Below are 9,491 nucleotides of genomic sequence, written 5' to 3'. Positions count from 1 at the left end.
TATTTCCTTCGAATGATTGGCATTCTAATCATATATACTTTTTATTAAAATATTATTATATTTACTATTCATTAAAATAATAATATATTTACTATTCATAAATACATAAATACGTATATGTGAATAGTAAAATACGTATATGTAAATAGTAAAATACGTAAATAAAAATATGATAAACCTTCTAATAATCTCAATAAATATTTAAAATCAAAATAACTTGTTTTATTTAATAAAATTTGGGATATTACAATTCTTCCCTACTTACAGAAATTTCGTCCTCGAAATTTTTATTGCTTAAAATAAGTAAGGATAATTTTTCTTAACTTCTTCTTCGAGTTCCCAAGTAGCATCTCCAGTAACATCATTCCAGATTACCTTTACCAGTGCAATCTGTTTGCCTCTCAACTGCTTGATCCTCCTGTCTGCGATCTGTGCAGGCATTGTTTCAAATGTAAGGTTATCCTTTAATTGTACTGTATCAGGCATTATTATATGAGAAGGGTCAGAAATATATTTTCTTAACTGAGACACATGGAAGACATTATGGAGATTAGAAAGAAAAGGTGGTAGAGAAATTTGGTAAGCAACAGGACCTATTTTTCTAAGGATTTGATAAGGACCAATAAATCGAGGAGTGAGTTTCTTTGATTTCATTACCCTACCAATACCAGCTGTTGGTGTAACTTTCAAAAATACATGATCACCTTCCTGGAATTCAAGAGGTCGTCTTCTTTTATCAGCATAACTTTTTTGTCTGCTTTGAGTCATTCTCAATTTTTCTTGAATCATTTTGATCTTTTCCGTGGTTTGTTGCACCAATTCAGGACCCAAGATTAAATTCTCTCCTGTCTCAAACCAGCACAAAGGAGTTCTACACCTTCTTCCATATAAAGCTTCATAGGGTGCCATACCTATGCTAGAATGGAAACTGTTGTTATAAGTGAATTCAATCAGAGGCAAGTATTTGTCCCAACTACCAGAATTCTCTAGCACACAAGCTCTCAATAAATCTTCTAGGGATTGTATGGTTCTTTCTGATTGTCCATCTGTTTGAGGATGATATGCAGAGCTAAGACGAAGCTTAGTTCCTAATGCTTGATGTAAACTTCCCCAAAATCTAGAAGTGAATCTAGGATCCCTATCAGATATTATGCTAGATGGTACCCCATGCAACCTTACAATCTCTCTTATATACAGTTCAGTCAATTTTTCTAGAGAATACCTAATGTTGATGGGTAAGAAATGAGCAGATTTTGTTAGTCTATCCACAATAACCCATATGGAATCAAACTTATGAATTGTTCGTGGTAAACCAACTACAAAATCCATTGCTATACTGTCCCATTTCCATTCAGGTATATCTAAGGGTTGTAACATTCCTGCTGGCTTTTGGTGTTCTATTTTAGCTTTTTGACAAATCAAACATGTAGCCACATATTGTGCTATTTCCTTTTTCATTTTGGGCCACCAAAACATTCTTTTGAGATCTTGATACATCTTTGTTGCCCCAAGGTGTATGCTCAACTTGCTCTTATGTGCCTCACCTAAAATTATTTTCTTAATTTCTGAATCATTTGGTACACATATCCTATTATTAAATCTCAAAACTCCTCTTTGATCTAAATCGAACTTTTCACCATCCTTTTGACCTATCAACCTCTTTTTCTTCTGAATGAATTTATCAACTACCTGAGCCTCACCAATTTGTTCATGTAAGTCACTAGTAATTTGAACCGCATGCAATTGTATTTTATCTTGACTTACCGTAGTTGATAAACTCATGTCTCTAAATTTTTCTATCAAATTCATCTCTTGAATCATTAACGAGGAGACATGTAAGGATTTTCTACTCAGTGCATCAGCCACAACATTGGCTTTCCCTGGATGGTAATGTAATTCAAAATCATAATCTTTCAAAAATTCCATCCACCTTCTTTGTCTCATATTCAGTTCCTTTTGATCAAACAAATATTTCAAACTCTTATGATCACTAAAAACATCAAACTTACCACCATACACATAATGTCTCCATATTTTGAGTGCAAAAACAATGGCAGCTAGTTCTAGATCATGGGTTGGGTAATTCCTTTCATGAGCTCTCAATTGTCTAAAAGCATATGCTACTACCCTTCTATCTTGCATAAGAACACATCCTAATCCCATTTTTGAGGCATCACAAAATATGACAAATTGTCCATTAGGATTGGGTAAGGCTAAGACTGGTGCAGTAGTTAATCTTTTCTTAAGCTCCTGAAAACTATTCTCACATTTTTCGGTCCACTCAAAGGGTTGTCCTTTCTTGGTGAGTTGAGTTAAAGGCATAGCTATTTTAGAAAATCCCTCAATGAATCTCCTGTAATATCCTGCCAAACCCAAAAAACTACGGATTTCTGTTACCGTCTTTGGAGGTTCCCATAGTAGAACTGCTTCTACCTTAGATGGATCCACAGACACTCCATCTTTGGAAATCACATGTCCTAAAAACTTAACCTCCTCTAACCAAAATTCACACTTAGAAAGTTTGGCATACAGTTGTTTGTCTTTCAGGATTTGGAGAACAGTTTGAAGGTGTTCTTCATGCTCTTCATGAGTTCGAGAATATATGAGGATATCATCTATAAAGACCACCACAAAATGGTCTAAATACGGACGAAAAATCCTATTCATATAATCCATGAACACTGCAGGTGCATTGGTTACTCCAAAAGGCATTACTTGATATTCATAATGACCATACCTTGTTCTAAATGCAGTTTTCTGTATGTCTTCAGCTTTCACTTTGATTTGATGGTATCCTGATCTTAGATCTATCTTAGAAAATACAGTGGCTCCTTTTAATTGATCCATCAAATCATCTATCCTAGGAAGAGGGTATTTATTCTTTATGGTAAACTTATTTAATTGCCGATAGTCCACACACAGCCTAAAGCTTCCATCTTTCTTTTTGACTAACAAAACAGGAGCCCCCCAAGGTGATACACTAGGGCGTATGAATTGTTTTTCAAGTAACTCCTCTAATTGTTTCTTCAACTCAGCTAATTCAGAAGGTGACATCCTATAGGGTGCCATTGAAATTGGTCCAGTTCCAGGTATTAAATCAATCAAAAATTCAATCTCTCTGTCAGGTGGCAAACCAGGAATATCATTAGGAAAGACTTCAGGAAAATTTTGAACGACAGCTATGTCTTTCAAGTTGACTTCCTCTTTAGCTTCCATAGAGGATAAGATTAAATATCCTTGAACTTTACCCCAAGGAAACTTGTTTATTGGTTTAGATAATGAAATCGATAGGTCCTTAGGATCAGAAAATATTATAGACTTTTCTGCACAATTAAGAAGAACGTGGTTGGAAGATAACCAGTTCATACCTAAAATCACATCTAATTGTGATAAAGGTAAGCAGATCAAATTTACAAGAAATTTTTTATCGCCAATAAAAATAGGACAGTCTGAACAAACCTTATTGGCAATTACAGATTTGTTTGTAGGGGTTGAAACAATCAAATTATTCTCTAAAGAAGAAATTGGTAATTGGAGGTATTGAACACAATTATTGGAGATAAAAGAATGAGTTGCGCCTGAATCATACAGTACATTTAAAGTTTTGCCTTTAATGAAACATTTACCTTGTATTAGATCGTTGTTTTGAGCAGCTTCAGTTCCGGTCATGGTGTAAACTCTTCCAGTTGTAGAAGGTCTTGGTTTGGATCCGGAAGTATTCACGTGCGTCTTTGGTTGTCCACACTCAGAAAATACATGACCAGGCTTTCCACACTTGAAACAAACAGGTCCTTTGAGATGACAATCTTTAGTATAATGACCCTGTCCACACTTAAAACACTTCGCTTGATTATTAATGGACCTACTGGAATTTCCTGCAAATTGAGAGGATTGGGGTTTCCATTGTGGTCGAACATAAGGTTTTCTTTCATTATCCCTTTTCTTATTAAATTGAGGGTCAAAAGATTTTGGTCTATTATCCTTATTATGATCAAAACCTTCCAAAAATCGACACTTGTGTATTAATGTGGGAAAATCAGAGATTTCTAATATCCCTACTGCCTTTCTTAATTCTGGTCTAAGTCCATCCTCAAATTTAATACACTTCATCCTCTCATCAGGGTGATAAAAGAAAGTAGAGTATTTTCCCAATTCCTCAAACTTAGAAGCATATTCTCCCACTGTCATATTCCCTTGTTTTAACTGCATAAATTCTATTTCTTTAGCCCTCCTAACATCATTAGGAAAATATTTTTCAAAAAATTTGGTTCTAAATACTTTCCATGTAATGATTATTCCCCCTCCTTCTAATAATCTCCTGGTACTATCCCACCAATATTCTGCTTCTCCTACTAACATAAATACTGCATAATTTACTTTTTGGTTGTCAGGACAGTTCATAGCTCGAAATATTTTTTCTATTTCTTTAATCCATAATTCAGCTTTTTCAGGATTGTATCCTCCATCAAATTGGGAAGGGTTATTGCTTCTGAATTCTACAAGTCCTTGTGACTCTCCTGTTCTTCCTGGTGGTTGATTCCTTAACAAGGCGGCAGCCATGTCCCTAATAGCTTGTACTGCCTCTGTTAGTTCGGTATTCCTTCTCCCTGCCATCTGTAATTTTATAGATCAGTTTATAATAATAGAAACATGGTTAGCACATTTCCCCAAGTTACACATGGAACGTTGCTCTGATACCATTTAATGTAACGCCTAATTCTAATACCCAAATTATACAATATAAAATTATAAAATTTTATAATATTTTCGCAATTATATCATTAACAATATCTATATATTTATTTAATAAAAATAAAAGTAAAGAAAAGAATATCTTGTGAATTTAATACATAACATATCGTTCTAAAATATTTAGAATAACGTATTATTTTACACATTATTCCTTTTCCTTACTCTTTTAATACAATATATATATATTCATAACGGAAAGAAAATTACAATTGAAATAATATGATTGACAAGTAAAGTTATAACAGATCCATCAAATAGCCTCCATATTCCAATTTCCTTCCATGTAGGACAGCAGTAACAATAACAGCAAAATGATCTGGAATCTCAAGTTGATCCATCTATTTATAATATATTTAATTTAAAAAAAAAACAAAGAAAAGAAAGGAGTAAGAACAATATCCAATAAATACAATAATTCAAACAAAAAAAACATAATTATTTATAAATAAAATTTTAACATATATATATATATATATGTAAATATATATATATACAGATTAAATATTAGATTTTCTTGATATAATAAAATTTGAATTATACTTGTAGTGACTAGTCAGGATAAATGAGCATCATTATAATACCAACCAAAAGATATTCCACCTCCATTTCTTACTCATTTAAATCCCCAAGGTTAAACCTCCAGCTACAAATAATTCAAACTTTATCGTCTATGGCCATAGAGTATTAATTATCTTTAAAATGAGTAAAAGACATTTTAACAAATTATATTAATCATAAAAAAATTACTCAAAATAGATTTAAGAATAATCATAGAATAAGTAATAGTAATTAAAGGTTAAACAAATATATGAGGTTAGAAACACCCCACTAAATAATAACGTAAATAAATAAACATAATAATTAAAAGTTAAATAGTTAGATGAGGTTAGGAACACCTCACTGCATAAATATAACAATAACATAGTAATTAAAAGTTAAGTAGTTAGATGAGGTTAGGAACACCTCACTGAATAAATATAATAATAACATAAATAAACATTGTAATTAAAAGTTAAGTAGTTAAATGAGGTTAAGAACACCTCACTGAATAAATATATAAATATAGTGCAGTTAGAAACACCTTACAGAATAAATATATAAATATAGTGAAGTTAGGAACACCTCACTGAACAAATATATAAATATAGTGAAGTTAGAAACACCTCACTGAATAAATATATAAATATAGTGAGGTTAGGGACACCTCACTGAATAAATATAATAATAACATAAATAAACATTGTAATTAAAAGTTAAGTAGTTAAATGAGGTTAAGAACACCTCACTGAATAAATATATAAATATAGTGCAGTTAGAAACACCTTACTGAATAAATATATAAATATAGTGAAGTTAGGAACACTTCACTGAATAAATATATAAATATAGTGAAGTTAGAAACACCTCACTGAATAAATATATAAATATAGTGAGGTTAGGGGCACCCCACTAAATAAATATAATCAAATAAATGCATAAATAATTACACATAATAGTATATAAAATTTTAAAAAGATAAGGTTCTCCTCCCCCTTACCTAGATAAACAAGAGTTACAACTTGAGCAGAACCTCCTCTTTTGGACTCTCTCTCTCTCTCCCTCTATCTTTCTCTCTAAATTTCCACTTCGATTGTATCATTTTTCAAAACCTCCGTCTCTTATTTATAACAATTCTTAAGTTACTATTCATAATATTATATAATATAATTTAATATTAATATAATTATTTGAAAACTTACGTAAGGGCTTACGTATTTCCTTCGAATGATTGGCATTCTAATCATATATACTTTTTATTAAAATATTATTATATTTACTATTCATTAAAATAATAATATATTTACTATTCATAAATACATAAATATGTATATGTGAATAGTAAAATACGTATATGTAAATAGTAAAATACGTAAATAAAAAATATGATAAACCTTCTAATAATCTAAATAAATATTTAAAATCAAAATAACTTGTTTTATTTAATAAAATTTGGGATATTACAATTCTTCCCTACTTACAGAAATTTCGTCCTCGAAATTTTTATTGCTTAAAATAAGTAAGGATAATTTTTCTTAACTTCTTCTTCGAGTTCCCAAGTAGCATCTCCAGTAACATCATTCCAGATTACCTTTACCAGTGCAATCTGTTTGCCTCTCAACTGCTTGATCCTCCTGTCTGCGATCTGTGCAGGCATTGTTTCAAATGTAAGGTTATCCTTTAATTGTACTGTATCAGGCATTATTATATGAGAAGGGTCAGAAATATATTTTCTTAACTGAGACACATGGAAGACATTATGGAGATTAGAAAGAAAAGGTGGTAGAGAAATTTGGTAAGCAACAGGACCTATTTTTCTAAGGATTTGATAAGGACCAATAAATCGAGGAGTGAGTTTCTTTGATTTCATTACCCTACCAATACCAGCTGTTGGTGTAACTTTCAAAAATACATGATCACCTTCCTGGAATTCAAGAGGTCGTCTTCTTTTATCAGCATAACTTTTTTGTCTGCTTTGAGTCATTCTCAATTTTTCTTGAATCATTTTGATCTTTTCCGTGGTTTGTTGCACCAATTCAGGACCCAAGATTAAATTCTCTCCTGTTTCAAACCAGCACAAAGGAGTTCTACACCTTCTTCCATATAAAGCTTCATAGGGTGCCATACCTATGCTAGAATGGAAACTGTTGTTATAAGTGAATTCAATCAGAGGCAAGTATTTGTCCCAACTACCAGAATTCTCTAGCACACAAGCTCTCAATAAATCTTCTAGGGATTGTATGGTTCTTTCTGATTGTCCATCTGTTTGAGGATGATATGCAGAGCTAAGACGAAGCTTAGTTCCTAATGCTTGATGTGAACTTCCCCAAAATCTAGAAGTGAATCTAGGATCCCTATCAGATATTATGCTAGATGGTACCCCATGCAACCTTACAATCTCTCTTATATACAGTTCAGTCAATTTTTCTAGAGAATACCTAATGTTGATGGGTAAGAAATGAGCAGATTTTGTTAGTCTATCCACAATAACCCATATGGAATCAAACTTATGAATTGTTCGTGGTAAACCAACTACAAAATCCATTGCTATACTGTCCCATTTCCATTCAGGTATATCTAAGGGTTGTAACATTCCTGCTGGCTTTTGGTGTTCTATTTTAGCTTTTTGACAAATCAAACATGTAGCCACATATTGTGCTATTTCCTTTTTCATTTTGGGCCACCAAAACATTCTTTTGAGATCTTGATACATCTTTGTTGCCCCAGGGTGTATGCTCAACTTGCTCTTATGTGCCTCACCTAAAATTATTTTCTTAATTTCTGAATCATTTGGTACACATATCCTATTATTAAATCTCAAAACTCCTCTTTGATCTAAATCGAACTTTTCACCATCCTTTTGACCTATCAACCTCTTTTTCTTCTGAATGAATTTATCAACTACCGATACCTTGTAGGAAGAAGCTTAAATAATGGTTTGAAAGTGTTTTAAGGTATTTTTGTGGCTTTAGACTTTGGTGCGCTCTTTTGGCTGATCAATACAGGGAATGTCTTAACTGCAGTTTTGTTGTGCCAGTACAAGTATTATATTGATAGAGTTGGATTTTATGATCTTCATAAAGTTGTAGTCTTGGATGTTAACTTGTAAAGGGTACCAAAATCAGGTACAATGGAGATTAGAACTTTCGTTATTGTATCATGAAAATTTAATATATGATCTGTATATATATTTATATATATATATATATATATGTGTTTAATATTGATTATAAATAATTCTGTATATTCTTTTGAGTTATTATATTTATTGGATATTGTTCTTACTCTTTTCTTTTCTTTGTTTTTATAAATTAAATATATTACAAAATAGATGGATCTACTTTGGATTCCAGATCAATTTGCAGTTGATATAGCTGTGGTATTCCTTGGAAGGAATTGGAATGTGGAGGCTATTTGATGAATCTATTACAATTTTTGTAAATTTATTTTCACTATCAATGTAAATATTGTAATAAAAGTGAAAGAAAAATATATTGTGTAAAATAATACATTATTTTAGAACGATATATCATGTATTAAATTCACAAAATATGATTGTTCTTTATCTTTATCTTTATTAAAAAAAAAAAAAAGTATTGTTAACGATATAATTGTGAAAATATTATATAAGAAAATATATAATTATTATTATATAAATTGGGCGTTAGAATCGGGCTTTACATCATGGAAATGATATTATTAATGGTGAGATCGGCATGAGTTATGGTTATGGATGTGGAAATAATTATATGATTGGTATGAAATATTGATGTGATATTATGAGATTGACATATATATGTGAAATGAGAACTGAAATGTGAAAATGATGAATGATTGATAAATTATATATACATCTATATATTGCAAATATTTTAAATAATGAGTTATGATGAAGTTATATATGTTGTGTTTGGATGTACTTTGCATATAGATATTTTTCTTTTCTCACCGTATAAACTGTGGATATTTTAGGTGAAGAAGATCCAGCTACGAGTGGCATCTAGGATGCCAACAGTTAAAATTCTGGGAATGCTCTGATAGTGTGACATCGGGGCAGAGGATTTCTAGGATGAAAAATTTATGTGTATTTGATACTATTTTGAAAACAATTTGTAAAACTCTTGTGTTTTATGTTTTATATCTCTATTAATGTGATTGTTGAATTTTTATGTGAACCCTTTTACTAACTTAGAAAATTTAAA

This window comes from Cajanus cajan, chromosome 2 (assembly GCF_000230855.2).
Source record: "Cajanus cajan strain Asha chromosome 2, NIPB_CcT2T_4, whole genome shotgun sequence".
NCBI lineage: Eukaryota > Viridiplantae > Streptophyta > Magnoliopsida > Fabales > Fabaceae > Cajanus > Cajanus cajan.
This window is presented reverse-complemented; position numbering follows the sequence as displayed.